The sequence below is a fragment of the Lemur catta genome, chromosome X, assembly GCF_020740605.2.
Source record: "Lemur catta isolate mLemCat1 chromosome X, mLemCat1.pri, whole genome shotgun sequence".
Classification (NCBI taxonomy): domain Eukaryota; kingdom Metazoa; phylum Chordata; class Mammalia; order Primates; family Lemuridae; genus Lemur; species Lemur catta.
The window spans coordinates 60,713,212-60,729,641 of record NC_059155.1 but is presented as its reverse complement, the minus strand read 5'-3'; the positions used below and the strand labels follow the sequence as shown (position 1 = coordinate 60,729,641).

The following is a 16,430-nucleotide window of genomic DNA, read 5'->3' as shown; positions in this document are numbered from 1 at the left end:
TAGCCTTTCCTGGGTCATTACAGGGCACCCAGGTAGGGGCACATGTGGGGGCCAACAGCACAAGGTAGTGACCTTGTCCGTAGACCTTGTCCGTCTACCAGCCTAGTTGTGTTTGTAGAAGTACTCCTTGCTGTCATCCACGTTGGGCTTGATTGTGTCGCTGCCAGGCTTCCAGCCAGCGGGACAGACTTCCCCGTGCTCGTCGGTGTATTGGAAGGCCTGGACCAGCCGCAGAGCCTCATCCACAGACCGCCCCACAGGCAGATCGTTAATAGTGATCTGGCGAAGGGCACCCTTGCCGTCGATAATAAAGAGGCCCCTGTAGGCAATGCCTTCATCGTCTTTCAGCACGCCATAGTCGTGAGACAAGCTTCTAGACACATCAGCAAGCAGGGGGATGTTCAGGGGGCCCAGGCCTCCCTTCTCCCGGGGGGTGTTGATCCAAGCCAGGTGGGTGAACTGAGAGTCCACAGAGACCCCCAGCACTTCGCAGCCCAGCTTGTGGAAGGCCTCAGCATGATCGCTGAAAGCAATGATCTCCGTGGGGCACACAAAAGTGAAGTCCAGCGGGTAGAAAAAGAGGACCACGTACTTCCCTTTGTGTCCGAAAGCTTCACCTCCTTAAAGGCGCCATCCATCACGGCGGTGGCTTTAAAGTCAGGGGCGGGCTTGCCGATTTGCACTTTGCAGATCATAACTGAAAGCTGCGTGGGTAGAGGTCTGACGCACGGACGACCAGACGCATGGACCTGCGTTCTCAGCACCCTGATATTCTAGTCTTGGTATTGCCACTTACAAGTTTGGGCAAGTCACTGGGCCTCATTTGATCCACACTGTTTACAAAGTCAATTCTTGCTCTCACGTTCTATCTCTGGGAGATAATGCATTTGGAATTAAATCAAGCAGTCATTATGGAAGCTTAAATGTTTTGAAATGCTAGTGCAGAAAAATCATACAGTTTCTCAAGGTAACCTGAGATTCAAGAGGAAGTTATTTGAATTGGTACAGATTCTGATTTTGACATGCCTATGGCCTTAAACCACAGGTCATTGTTTCCCCTACTGTATTCTTCCCACAATGAACCATGGAATGTTCCTATCTACCATTCAAATTTTAAAATAATCAATGCATACACTCAGTAAATAGGTTGTGAATCTGAGAAACCCTATAAGGTTCAAATAAATTAAATGATACCAGCCTAAACTCAATGACGTCCAAGTAAAGTATGAGCTTTCTGATTTTCTCCTAGTCCATTCTCATGTGAAGCAGAGGAAAAGGGGGGAAAAAACCACTTTTTCATCTTATGCCCCTACAAATTTCCTTCCTAACTGATGTTGAACCAAGCACAGGAGTATTATTCAAGTCCATACTTACTGCTACATTTTCCTTCTGCTTAGAGGACAGCGCATGCAGCAGCCTGAAACCCGAGCTCAGATTCGGGTCTCTATGTGAACCATGAACCTAGCCTGAGACAGTTAGGTTATACACATTCATGAACCATGTGGCTATCACTTTCCCCTGTCACAGCTGGTTAACCTCAGGGAATTACCATGGGAATACTCTTGCCCAATCAAGCACTTATGAGATCCAGCATACATACTGTGTACCTGCCCCAATTGAGTTCCTGGGAAAATGCTTCTCTTTTATGCCCCAGTCTCTGTCTCAGTGAGAGGAGGACTTTGTGTGCCCTCTATGTACCCCAAGTCTTGCACATCTGTAATAAATTCCAAACCCAGGAAACTTATTTCCTAGCTCTCCAAATGTTTAGATTTGAACTGGGATCTTTGAAACCTAGAGGTTTCCTCATTATTACATTACCTTAGGAATTCCAAATATTTTAACTCGGGTATATTACAGGGGTAACTTCAATACAGAGAAAAAGAACTTCCTGGATTCCAGTGAACCCAGAATCATACCAGTAGCTTCAGCATGCTGAGGAATCATTCTAGAAATTCTAGTGGTGCTTCTGGAGGGCTGCTAGTGCAAAAGAAGACCCTGAAGATCTATAGTTCCCTAGCATTGCCTGGGTCTGGAAATACTTGGCAAACTTGGAAGTCTTTTGTTGTTTAAGTTAAGCGTATGCTTGGAAAAGTGCATCATTCAGCTCTCAAACAGAACGATGTAGGCTCTAAATAGCTCCCATGACAGTTTGTCTCAGAAAAGAATACATTTCACAGAAATATTCTGGATTCCATTTTAAAGAGTTCTTGTAAGCCAGCAAGAACTGCACATATAGGATATCAGAAATGAAAAAAAAAAAAAAAGCATGGAAAAAGCTCCTTTAAAAGGCACGCCTGAGAAATTCAATTTAATGTCCTTAAAAAATCATCACCACCATCCATTGCAACCAGAGACTTGCTGGAAAAGAGAAGGGCAAGCTTTGGGAGAACTTCCATTTACTTTAGGAACATAACACAGACATCAGTATTGGTGGCATAGGTATTTACTTAAGCTCACTGGCATCAGCTGGTATAACTTTTACTGAGAATTAAGTGCCCACAACAAATACTCAACTTTCTCAGCAAGCGGAACCAAATAGATCTTCGGGAAACCAGCTACCGCTCTCACACTGCAGGCAACTCTGGAAGGCTCTGTCAAAGATAGAGCACATTGGTCAGGCCATTTCTGAATTCACAGACTTTCACTACTACCTGGATCAACAAGACTTTTTAGAAATCAGAAACATAAATTCAGGTCAAAAGAAGAGTTCCTTGTCTACAGACCAGTGTCCAACATCTATAGGTCATTAGGGATGGTGAATGATGGACTATGAATTTCACCAGAATTTCACGGAGAAAACAACAAACAGAATAATATTCTTTCCCCATGATGCAGACTTTGAGAATGCTATCTTGCCACTCACTCTTAAAATGCAAGGGAAGAAGTAGCTTACAGTAGTTCATGGGTAGAGATGGGGTTTGAGGGGAGAAAAAAAAAAGATATGGGTACAGATAGCAGAACAAACAAAACAGTATTACTTATTCCACAAACTATTTTCAATTATGTCAAGTTTCTTAACTCCAAAGCTAGGCATGTGAGAATTCATTCAAAAGTAGAAAACGACCTATTCCCCACCACATCATAAATTCCAGGAAATGCCAGGAGGTTTGATTATTATGGCCCATATGCCACGAATTCATTAAAACACAGACCTGTTTAAGTTACAGGAAGCACAGCTTTGTGGAATGAGCACCAGACTGAGTCCTGGCTTGACTGTTCTCTTTTAAGTGATGCTAGGAAATTTGCTTAACCATTCTCTGTGTTCTAACTCTACAACTGTAAGAAGAAAAAAGATAAGAGAGAGGAGAGAGAGAAGGAAGGAAAGACACTCTCCATTTCTCCTACTTGCCATTCAGGGATGCTATGAGAATCAACAAATAGCATCCTTAGAACACTGACAGGCCTCTGGAAGCCATTCACCTTAATGCCACTAACATTAGCTGGTACTGATGTGGGGCATCCCTCAGATCGGCATGCCCACATCCCCGTAGGACCCCACAGTGCCTGGGACATTGACAGAGGCTCACACTATAAACTTCCTACTTCAGCAAGTCCAACTTGTAAAGCATGGTTCATTGGTATTCTCTGATGCTCTTTGTGTAGGAGGTAGGAGCTGACTGCTCATTTTAAAAATAATTTCCTAAGAGGAATTTTTTAAAATATCAAAGCACTTTAACTGGGGAAAGGAAGGGAAGGAAGACATCTCATTCAGTGATAAGTGGATTGACTCATTTACTTATTCTGCAAATTTTATAGAGCAGCTCCAATGTGCCAGAAATTTTGCTAGACTCTGGGGATGCAAAGCCAAGTGAGGCAGGTCTCTGACCTTAGGGAGTTCATGGTCTCAGAGGAGAGAAAGATGAACAACCCTGTGATCCTAACACTGTGGTGAGGGTAAGATTAGATGCTTACAAGAGTCCATTGCAGCTACCTCTAAACTGTACTAGGGTTTCTGGAACAGGGTGTGCCTTGAACTGGATTGTAAGGACATATAGGAATTAGAAAAAGAAGAAGGAAAGGGTATTTCATGCAGAAGGACCAGCATCTGAAAACATAGGCATGAAACAGCTTTCCAACACAGAGAATTCTTAAATGAGATAATTTATGAGGAGCACCTAAGGAAGAGTAGGCATTCAACCAACCTTGAAACAAATGCAGGGGTGTGTGTGTCAGCAAGAGAGTTAAAGAGCCAGGAGGCTGGTGGTGCAGGCGTAAGTGCCTCGCCTTATCCACGAGACCCTGATGCTTTGGCTGTTAGGGGAGGACAGGACAGATGGAGCGGGACACACAGGATCCCAGCCTTGCTCCTCCCACATGCACCTTCCGCCCTCAGACCTCCAACTGCAGTTCCTGCCTTCACACCATGTTGGTAAAGAAAAAGTGATCAGATATGCTTTTCTCAGAATCACTGATTTGACAAGGTGCCTTGAGAAGCCTGGGATGGAATCATGTCTAGATTCATGACTGTAGAACTGTGGAAAATGTGTAGGTCTGGCTGGACAGGGTGAGTACTCTTAGCTAAATAGATGCAGCCCCCTCTGGATGCCATGGTCTGAGAGCCTAGAGCCTAGAGACTGTGCTTTGGTGAGTTGGAGCAGTTACATTCTGAAAGCACTAAAAACAACCAATGTTTGTTGAGCTCTCACTAGATGCCAGGTACTATGATTATCTAAGGATATCCTGATGGCTAAGAAATGACCACTGATAAGCTAGCCATTTGAAATGGAAAAAAAAAAAAAGCAAGCTCTTGCCAACCTCTGATCAGTATGTGAGGTTTCTTTGTTAGTATTTTAAGGATAGTCATTTCTCTCAGTTTGGCATTATAGAAAAGACATTTAGACCAGAGAGAACCATGCGGAAGATCTTTCTCCTTTTATCACAATTTCTGGAGATAAAGCTTAGAAAAGCCAGGTGTCTGCTGCCCTCATGTGGTCACAGTCATCTTTCGCTTTCAGCAATCATATGAAAGTGCATTTCATACACCAACCAAATAGAAATGTGAAATTAAGAATTTTGGTGGAAAAGGATACAGTCTTGTGTGAAAGGTTTCTTCTTTCCATGTCTCTAGGAAAATTCTACGACAAAAATTGAAATTTCTCCAGGACAGCCTAGACGATCCCAGTGGTAAACTCTGGTTTATCGTTTTTAAATTGAAGGCCCTTGACTTGCCATTCTAAACTCCGTAAGTTTCTCTGATGTCCAAACTGTGAAAAACAGTTCATTTCCAGGAATTCAGTAAACAAAGCCTGGAAGTTATTTCAACCAATGTCTTAGCCATGTGCTGTGAAAGTTGTGAAGAATTTCAAACTGGTTATTTTCACGTCTTCTTCAATTATCCTCTTCACTCTACACCCACTCCTTAAAAATCTGTCATGGGATAAGCTTAGCCAAGCAAATGCATTTGTCCTTCTCCACACATAGGCTAACAACTACTGAATCAAATCCTTCCCCCATATTTATTTCCTTTTTCTGGAATATTTACTTTATTCCCTTCACCACACCAATTCCTACTACTCTAGGAAATTTCTTTTCTTTCTTTCTTTCTTTCTTTTTTTTTTTTTTTTTGAGACAGAGTCTCACTCTGTTGTCCAGGCTAGAGTGCCGTGGCATCAGCCTAGCTCACAGCAACCTCACACTCCTGGGCTCAAGCGACCCTACTGCCTCAGCCTCCCGAGTAGCTGGGACTACAGGCATGTACTACCATGCCCGACTAATTTTTCTATATATATTTTTAGCTGTCCAGATCGTTTCTTTCTATTTTTAGTAGAGATGAGGTCTCGCTCTTGCTCAAGCTGGCCTCGAACTCCTGAGCTCAAACGATCCACCCGCCTGGGCCTCCCAGAGTGCTAGGATTACAGGCGTGAGCCACCACGCACGGCCTTACTCTAGGAAATTTCTACCCAGAAATTTATCTTTTCTGCAAAATCGTCCCAGACTCTACCTAGAAAACATAATCAAAATGATTTCAGCATCTTCTACCTGGAATAGAAAAAAAAACCTGGGACAGAGGATAGGAAGAGACAAATAGAGAGAATGACTTGGAAGCCTTTGTTATTTACATACTTAGACATAAACTCCTCAAAAGCAAGGACTGCATCTAGTCTTTCCAATGTTGCCTTCTCTTACACTATTACAATGGGATGTGTGTGTGTGTGTGTGTGTGTGTGTGTGTGTGTGTACAACATGCTTAATCATGAGAGCTCAGAACACTACCTTCTCCAAGAAAAAGTTTGGATTTTGAGATCAGGCATGACACATAATGAGACAGAAAACCACAGCACATTGAATATGTGTCTATAAATGAAATTAGCTCAAAACATTACATTTGCTTGCAGATCTGTCTGTCTCCTCTGTTAAACATCAGGCACCGTGCACCTCGTGGGTAAGAATCATGCCTTCTTTGACTTTTTTTTAAAACAGACTTATGGATGAATAATTTATATGCCACAAAGTTCACCAATTTTGAGTGTACAATTTAATAAGTTTTAGTAAATTTATAGAGTTAGGAAATCATCAACACAATCCAGTTTAAGAATATTTCCATCACTCCAAAAAAGATCCTGCATGATGTTTGCAATCTCCACACCCACTCCAGCCCCAGGCAACCATTAAATTGCTTTCTGTCCCTATAGATTTCCCTATTCTGGACATTTCATATAAATGGAATCATACAATAGGTGGTCTTTTGCTTCTGGCTTCTTTCCCTTAGCATAATGTTTTTGGGGTTCATCCATCTTACAGCATGCATCAGTACTTCATTACTTTTTACTGCCAAATAATAGTCCATTGAGTAAGGGATTATTCCATTGTATGTATATAATACATTTTGTTCATCTAATACATTTTATTTATCCTTTTATCAGTTGATGGACATTTGGATTCTTTCCACTTTTTGGCTATTATAAATTATGTTCACATGGACATTGGTGTACAAGTTTTTGCATGTTATGTTTTCAATTCTCTTGAGTGGTTATTTAAAGAATTGCTGGATTTTATGGTAACTATTTAAGAAACTGGCAAACTGTTTTTCCAAATAGGCTGTCCCACTTTGCATTCTCACCAGCAATGTATAAAGGTTCTAGTTTCTCCACAGCATCACTATCATTCTAATGGGTATGAAATAGTGTCTCACTGTGGTTTTTATTTTCATTTCCCTGAAGATTAATAATGTAGAACAGCTTTTCACATGGTCATTTGTATATCTTCTTTGGTGAGATGTGTGTTCAAAACTTTTGCTCATCTTTTAATTGAGTTGCTTGTCTTCTTCTTAGTGAATTGTGAGTTCTTTGTACATTCCGAACATAGGTCCTTTACTAGAAATATTAATATAATTTGAAATATTTTTCTGGTATGTGGATTGTCTTCTCATTTTCTTAATAGTGTCCTTTGAAGTACAAAAGTTTTATAATTTTGATGAAGTATAATTTATCAATTTGTTCTTTTATGTACTGTGTTTGGTGTATATCTAAGAGATTTTTTTGTCTAACCCAAAGTTACCAAGTGTCTTGGTCTATTTTGTGCTGCTATGACAGAATATCTGAGATGGGTAATTTATAAAAACCAGAAATTTATTTTCTCATAGTTCTGGTGGCTAAGAAGTCCAAGATCAACTTGTCAGGAGGTTTGGTGTCTGATGAGGGCTCTTTCTTTGCTCTCACCCTACTTGGGGAATCAGGGAGCCACTTATCCCACCTGGCCCACTGTCAGGCAACCTAGAGGAAGCTTCTTATTATTTAGCAAATAATCTTTTTTTTTTTCTCTGTAAATGATCTTTGGAAATAGTTCTGTGGTAAGATACATTTGAAAAATGTATTCTATAGACCCTCTGGGAGATCTATAGAGTAAATTTGTATTCTAGAGGTTCTAGAAGTCCTGTCATAAAAAAATTCCTACACAGCGTTTCCCAAGTTTTTACAATCTTAGAACTCTTTTCTCACATCATACTTGTTAATAAGCCAGAGAACCAATGTTTTGTGGAACACATTTTGTGAAATGCTACCATTGGGCAGGCATGGCAAATAAATTTCAACTAATTGCCAACTCTGGTTGGTAGAGATAGTCTAGATATAATATTGAGAAGGATTCTAAGACCTTGTCTGACCTCAGCTAAAAAGAGTACAATTATTGACAAATAATAGCTTCCATGGATATAGAGGACTGTAATGGCAGCACAAGGCAATGAGTTTGACAGTCTTGATCCAGGTCATTTAGCTTCATTTTCTCTGGCTAAAGATTCCTCTAGTTCAGAATCAGTGACTTAAGAATTACTCCATCAGGAACCCAACTTAGGAAATGTGAGGTGTCATTCATTATAGTTTGCTCATGTTCACTGAGTGTTCATTGAATGTACAGGACCCTCAAGAGGTTGAAGAGGTTCTTTCTACTGATAGCAATACTCTCAAAGGTGCCATACAAAATAAATCCAGAATTCTTCTCAAAATTCAGTATATAGGAGAATGGTCCATACCTGAATGCCTCTATGACTGCAGACTCGGCCTCTGAGGCCTGTGGCATTTGGGCAGAATCTACAAAGTCCTCCCAACTCATCTGAAGCCTCCTTGGCCCTATCATCTAAGGGCTTCTCCACTGTGACACTAAGGAATTTTCTGTCTAAGATGTCGGTCTGTGTGTGCATGTGTATACAAACCCACAAGTACATACATGTACAAGTGTGTATAAGTATCTTAGTCCATTTTGTGCTGCTATAACAGAATAACACACACTGAGTAATTTATAATGAACAAAAATTTATTTTGCTTAAAGTTCTGGAGGCTGGGAAGTCCAAGATCAAAGGGCTGCATCTAGTGAGGGCCTTCTTGCTATGTCATAACATGTCAGAAGGAATGACATGGGTGAGAAAGAGAGGGAAGGGGGTCAAACTCATCCATTAATCAGGCACTGACTCCCTCAATAATGGCATTAATCCACTCATGAGGGCAAAACCCTCATGACCTAATCACCTTTTTAAGGTCCCACCTCTCAACACTTGCACTGGGGATTAAGTTTCCAACACAGGAACTTTGGAGGATACATTCAAACCACAGCATTCTACCCCTGACCCCCAAATTCACGTCCTGCTCACATTCAAAATACATTCATTCCATCTCAATAGCCCCAAATGGCCTAACGTGTTCCAGCATCAACTCAAAAGTCCAAAGTCTCATCTGAACCAGATATGGGTAAAACTCAAGGCATAAATTTCCCTCCAGCTGTGAGCCTCTGAAATTCAACAAGTTATCTACTTCTAAAATACAATGATGGGACAGGCATTGGATAGACATTCACAACCCAAAAGGGAGCAACAGGAAAAAAGAATGGGGAAACTAGCTCCCAGTAAGTCCAAAACCCAAGATAGAAAACAATATTAAAACTTAAGAAGCCAGGATAATCTCCTTTGACTCTATGTCCCACATCCTGGGCACACTGGGGTTGGGATTGGGCCCCCAAGGCCTCAGACAGCCCTGCCCCTATGGCTTTGCTGGGCTCAGTCCACTCATCAGCTCTCACAGGTTGGAATCTTGTGCCTGTAGCTTTCCCAGACTGGAGTTACACGCTGGTAACACTACAGTTCTGGGGTCTCAGGAGCTGCCCCACTCCTGTGGTTCTGCTAGGCATTACCCTAGTGGGGACTCTCTGTGGTAGCTATACAACTGCAAAAAGTCTCTGCCTGTGCCCCCAGGCTATCTGTGACATCCTTTGAAATCTAGGTGGAGGCTGTCATGGCTCCATAGCTCTTGCGTGCTGTGCGCCTACAGAATTAGCATCATGTGAACGCTGCCAAGGTTTACAGCTTGTACCTTCTAAGGCAGTGGGTTGAGCCACACCTGGGCCTTCTTGAGCTATGGCTGGGGTGACTGAGGGCACTGCACCAGAGTTTAAGGAGCAGAGTCCTGAGGTGGCACAGGGCAGTGAATGCTGAGGTCTGGTGGGCACCTCTCTAGAAACCTTGCCCTCAAAATCCTGTCCTTCTTCCAAGATCTCTGAAATACCTTCGGGGCCATTCTCCCACAACCTTGAAGAATAGAACTTTCTATACATATTAATCGCTTTAGCAAACAGTCATTTGGCCACACCGTTAGTATTCTCTTCTAAACACGCTTTTTTATTCTCTCCATGGCCATGCTGAAAGTTTTACAAATCTTTCCATTCTGCTTCTCATTTAATTATAAACTCTACCTTTAAATCAGTTCCCTCTTCTCTCATTTTACTGTAAACAGCCAAAGAAGCCAAGCAGCACTTCAAACACTTTGCTGCTTAGGTATTTTTTTTTTGCCAGATAGCCTAGTTCATCAACTCCCAAGTTCTGCTTTCCACAAAGTCCTAGGAAATGGACAAAATTCCATCAAGTTCTTTGCAACTATGTAACAAGAATGGCTTTTACTCCAGTTCCCAATACCTTGTTTCTCAGTTCTCTCTGAGAACTCACGAGAATGGCCTTTCCTGTCCATATTTCTACCAACATTCTGATCATGACCACTTAAGTAATCCTTAAGACTATTTAGGCTCTCCCTACAGCTCTTATCTTCTTCTGAGCCCTCACTAGAATTGACCTTAATGCTCCACTCATGGAAAACTTGGCTTGCTCTTCCAAATTCTTCCAGCCTCTACTCATTATCCAGTTCTAAAGCCACTTCCATATTTTGAGATACTTGCTATAGCAATATGCCACTTCTCAGTACAAATTTTCTGTCTTAGTCCATTTTATAAAGCTATAACAGAATACCACAGACTGGGTAATTTATAATGAACAGAAGTTTATTTGGGTTATGGTTTTGGAGGCTGGGAAGTCCAAGATTGAGGGGCTACATCTGGGGAGAGCCTTCTTGTTGTATCACAACATGCCAGAAGGCATCACATGGACAAGAGAGAGAGAGGAGGCCGAACTCATCCTTTATAAGGACTTCACTCTTGCAATAACGAACCCACTCCTACAATAACAGCATTAATCCATTCATGAGTACAAAGCCCTCATGAACTAATCACCTTTTAAAGGTCCTACCTCTCAACAATGTTGCTTTGGAGATTAAGTTTCCAACACATGAAATTTAGGGGACACATCTAGACCATAGCAACTAGTAGGGAGCACAAATTAGGACTCACTTGATATCCAGAGGGGTCTAAAGGCTGGAAAAGAGAATTCCACGACACAAACCATTTTTGCTTGCCTCAGCAGCTGATGCCTCACTTTGCAGAGTGACACTAGAGACTTCTGAAGTCCACAACTTCAGCCTGGAAGGAGAAAAAGGGAGACAAATCTTTCAACTTGAATGGGATTTTCAAAGATGTACCAGGTATAGTCTATTGGGAGTCCACAACATTCCCACTCCCACCCTTTTCCTTGGATTTCAGGAGCTGGAAGCTTCAAGACAATATTTCTCAGACTCCCTTGCCAATACAATCTCTCTGGACAAAATTTAGAGGAGAGAACAGACAAGTATCTTTTGGAAGATGTGAGTTTTCACAGCACCCTGCTAAATTCCTTTCTAAGCTAATCATCTTGGGGCCTCTTGGAGCCATGGGACACTCATGGTATTAGCAATGGTATTCTGCAATTTTCTGACCTCTGAGTGGCAGAAACAACCGTGATCTTCTAGACCATGGTGATCCAGAAAGCTAGTTGTGGCCCCTGACCTTTGCTCTTCCATGTTCTTTCTTACTTCCAGGAATGATGATGACCACAGTGTCTTGGAAGCCATTTTGAAAAGGGCAGACATGGCAATACCCTGGGTCTATATGAAGGAGCACTGCCTGATAATATGGAATACCCATGGTTGATTCTTACGTGAGCAAGAAAGAGATTGCATCTGAGCCATTATATTGTGGGTCTAATTATTCCAATAGTTTGGCCTAACCAGAGTAGTATAAAAGTTGTAGTATGCATCTCGTTATTGGAAGTCCCTAGAGTTTATGGACAGGCAACTGGGCTTACAAACAGTATCTGAGCATCTGAAAGGTTGCTGTAGCTACATTTTTCCCAGGATGGTGCCTGCATGAGCATGCAGACCTGTGAAGGGATCTGTTTTGGCCTTTTTCCTAGGCTCAATATATCCAGGTCCTCCTGAGCAGCTATGTGTTTATGTGTTCAGTACAGCATGAGGGCAAGAAGGCCTGAAATGGAGATGACCCTGATTTTTCCTGCAAAGTCATGAATAATCTGACATTGAACAATGCCCATTCTTTATTACTCTCATCCCCAGAATCCCTGGGCAACAGAGGGAGGAATGAGGGAGAGAGGAATGGGGGAGGGAGGAACATTGGCTGAAAAGTCAAGTAGAGTGGGTCCTAGTTCCAGTCTGCTAACAACTCCCTGAAGAAACTTTTCTCTCCTTGCACCTCAGAGTCCTCACCCCCAGAAAGGGAGTTGTTGAGGGGTCTCAGAAGTAAGATTCAGAGAACACATAAGTCCTATTCCTCATCCCTTATTCTCCAGGTCTTCGTGTGTGTGTGTGTGTGTGTGTGTGTGTGTGTGTGTGTGTATGCATATGTTTTTAAGAAATTCTAATGCTTGGAAGCCATAGCTGCCAAACCAGAGGGTTGCTCAAATCTTGTTTTGACTCAAAGTGTGTGGTCCAAATACCATAGTATCAGCATTACCTGGGAGCTTGTTAGAAACGCAGAATCTCAGGCCTACCACACAAGCACTGAATCAGAATCTGCAATTTAACAAGATCCCTAAAGGGACTCCAATGCATATTAAAGTCTGAGATGTACTTCTCCAGAGAACCTGAAATGATACAAATGGCAGCCTGAAAAAAGAACGGGATTTGAAGTTAGGAGACCTAGGTGCTAGTTTTAGTTCTGCCACTTACTGGCTGCCCAAATTAAGCAAGTCATGTAATCATCCTCACCCTTTTTCTTAAATGGGGTGCTCTAATTAAATTACAGAATGGTGTAGAGGTCAGTGGTGTGTGTTCTGGAGCCAAAGTGCCTAACCTTAAATCTTTATTTATGATCTATGAAACTTTGGGTGAATTGCTTGACATCTGCAGGCTTCGGTCTCCTTATCTGTAAGATAGGGTACAATAATGATGAGGGATATTAGTGATTTTTAAATGAAGTAATTGATGTAAATCACATAGCACAATGGCTGGCATAGTCTAAGTCCACAGTACATCTTATTATACCCTGGCTTACTATAGTATCTTTCAAGAACAGAAAGACACCTTGAAAGTAGAGTTGCCTGGGTGCTACCTGAAGTCTTCTACCTTTGGTTTTTATCACACCCCTCAACAATGGGCACAATCACCCAAAACTGGAAATTTAACCTCTATGCCACCAGACAGCTATGAGATTGGCTTCATAAAATCCCCAGGGCTAGGAGCAGAGAGAGTAATGCAATCCAATCGGGAGACAAGCACTTCTAACTGGCCTTCCCTTCCCTACAGGAACTCACAAAGTCCAAAGAATAGAACATCATCAGGAAATTGCCTGATGGGCCTGTCACCACTCGCTTCCAGGAAGAGGCAGGTACCAAGGACCTTCAGCAAAACATGAAACCACAACAAGAGAGCAAGCATAACCCAGCTCCTGCCCACTGCAATTACTCAGGAACTCTGCCCCTTGGATGTAGAAAAAGCCCAGCAGTGCTTCCCAGTAAGCTGCTATTCAGGTCTGGAACTTTCTGAAAAATGACCTGGCAAGTCATTTTTTCAGGGCAGGGTCAAACTGGATTTTGGAAGGTTTACACCACTGGGATGACTGAAACAACCTATAGACTGGGTACCAATGCACATGATAATGTTGTAGCATCGGAAAGAAAATAGATAAATTTCAACTCAGTAAGAAGCCTAACTTCTGCATTACAAAGTGTTTGCAGCTAGATATAAGTAGTGATCCTGGGCAAGGTTGGTGCCAGGCACAGGCACATTATGCAAGAAGATGGCAAAAGTGAAGCCTATGGTATGGAAAGGCCCAGCAAGGGCACCAGCATGTTGCATAGTGTGTGGGAGAAGACAATGGGAAAACTAACACCATTTACCAGGTGCCTGCCATGGGCTATTTCTGGGCTTGGGACTCTAGAGATGTTCTTTTGAACAATAACAGCAGCCATCTAGGACAGCGGGTCCTTAGCTACGGCAGATAAGACAGGACTAAGGCCCAAGAGGCCAGTAAATAGTGGATTTAAGCCTTCTCTTCCAATGGATTAGTAGATCCCAACAGTCCAGGCAGAGTGTGGGCTGGAAAAACACTTTTGTGTGTTTCTTGATTCCTCAGTGCCAATGTCATGACTGGCAAATGCTGGCATTGCAATAACAGCATGCTTTTCACCAGGCCCCATCCAAAGCATCAGCTCCTTCTGCTTCTGTGCAAGCGCCTCTTCCTGCAGAACCAAGATGTGGGGGGGGGAGGAGTCTGGCCAGGGCCACAGACCAAGTGCTTCTGAAGCTTGGGATTTCTCTACTGTCTTCAGGACACTGTCATACCAACACTATTAATCCTTTCCTGCCTAGTGATTATGATATCTGAAGAGAAGGTTATCAGGTCACCTCTCCTCTAGAAATAAATGGCTTGGTATCTCTAAACCTGGCCGTCATTTACACATATACGGGAAATCCTCAATGGGTGATAATTCATTGCCCACAGGCCCAAGGGAAAACAGGCTCTTTTACTGAGATTTCTACAGGAGGCTTAGACAGGGTCACTTCCCACATGTCAGGACTGAGTTTGCAGATTTGGGTCTTGACTCATCCAAAACACCTGGGGAATGTGAGTTAACTTCAGAGAAGAAAGGAAGAGGAGAAAGAAACATGTCCAAATGGAAAGTAAATGTCTGATGGATTCCACGATCGCAGTTGACACTCACATCTATGAACAGTGTCTGGCACTAGCTGGCTCCAGCGCACAAAGAATTGCTGTGTACCTGGGCTGAGACCCTGCCATCCTGACCCAAGGAGGTCTGCTTGGTGACCAGGCAGGAACAGCAAGCACAGAGAACACACTTGGCCTCTCTCCTTAAGACCCTGACAGGAAACAGAAAGCTTTCCTCCAGGCCACCACAGGCCTTTTTAGCAGGCCATATTGCCACTGGCTGGCATTCTCTGAGAGACCGGCTCTCCACTATTTTACAATACGTTTCCCAAAAAGCAAAACCCAGATTTTCCCAGGGGGTCTAGGATCCCAGGAACTGGAGCTCCTGCATTTGTTAGATTCACGCCTGCCAGGCAGAGAAAGCGGCTTTCCTGGCTCTGCCTGACCGAGGGCGGGGTCTGCTGAGTCAGGCCAGAAAGTCCCTGGGCTGGGGGAGGGGTGTTGCCCGAAACCACTGGGCGATCAAATTAAAAAGCTTTTGCACAGCCAAGGAAGCTATTATTAGAGCGAATGGGCAACCTACAAAATGGGAGAAAATATTTGTATGCTACACATCCAATAAAGGGCTGATAACAAGAATCTATATAGAACTTAAGAACATTAAGAAAAAAAATCAAACAACTCCATCAACAAGTGGGCAAAGGACAGGAATTGAAACTTTTCAAAAGAAAACAGAATAATGGCCAGCAAACCCATAAAAAAGTGTTCAACATCTCTAATCATCAGGGAAATGCAAATCAAAACTACAATGAGATATCACCTAACTCCAGTGAGAATGGCCTTTATCAAAAAGTCCCAAAACAACAAATGCTGGCGTGGATGTGGAGAGATGGGAACACTCTTAGAGTGCTGGTGGCACTGAAAATTAGTACAACTCCTGTGGAAAAGTAATTTGGAGATATCTCAAAGAACTAAACATAGAAATACCATTTGATCCAGCAATCCCACTACTAGGCATCTACCCAAAGGAAAAAAAGACATTCTATAATAAAGACATCTGCACTTGAATGTTTATGGCAGCACAAATCACAATTGCAAAGATGTGGAAACAACCCAAGTGCCCATCAATACATCAGTGGATAAATAAAATGTGGTATACATATACCATGGATTACTACTCAACTACAAAAAACAATGGTGAACTAGCACCTCTTAAATTATCCTCAGCACAGCTGGAGAGCATTCTACAAAGTGAAGCACCACAAGAATGGAAAAACAAGCACCACATATACTGGCCATCAAATTGGTACTAAGTGATCAACCCAAGGTGCTCACTTGGAAGTAATATTCGTCAGGTGCCGGTCAGGTGGGAGGGAGTGGCAGAGGTGGTTAAACTCACAACTAATGGGTGCGGAGCACACTGTATGGGGGAAGGGCACACTTGTAGCTCTGGCTTGGGCGAGGCAAAGGCATTATATGTAACCAAAATGTTTGTACCCCCATAATATTCTGAAATTTAAATTTAAATTTTAAAAAAGTACAATGAGGGTTTCTTCCCCCATTCGGAGAGATTGGTGGCCCTGCAGCCCAGCTCCAAAGCCCCTCCTCCAGGCTACTTCCCGTAAGGAGCCAGGCCCAGGTCCCCACTCTGTATTACCCGTTCTGGCCCCTAGATGGCCGCG

The 16,430-nt window shown here is 42.7% G+C and overlaps 1 pseudogene across 1 annotated transcript; it reads right to left on the bottom strand.

The window, feature by feature from the left end:
- Window positions 1-96: 96 nt before the first annotated feature.
- On the bottom strand, window positions 97-713 carry LOC123628674 (annotated as a pseudogene). Its single transcript, XR_006731722.1, has one exon. The product of XR_006731722.1 is annotated as a peroxiredoxin-2-like (transcript).
- Between the last annotated feature and the right edge of the window lie 15,717 nt (window positions 714-16,430).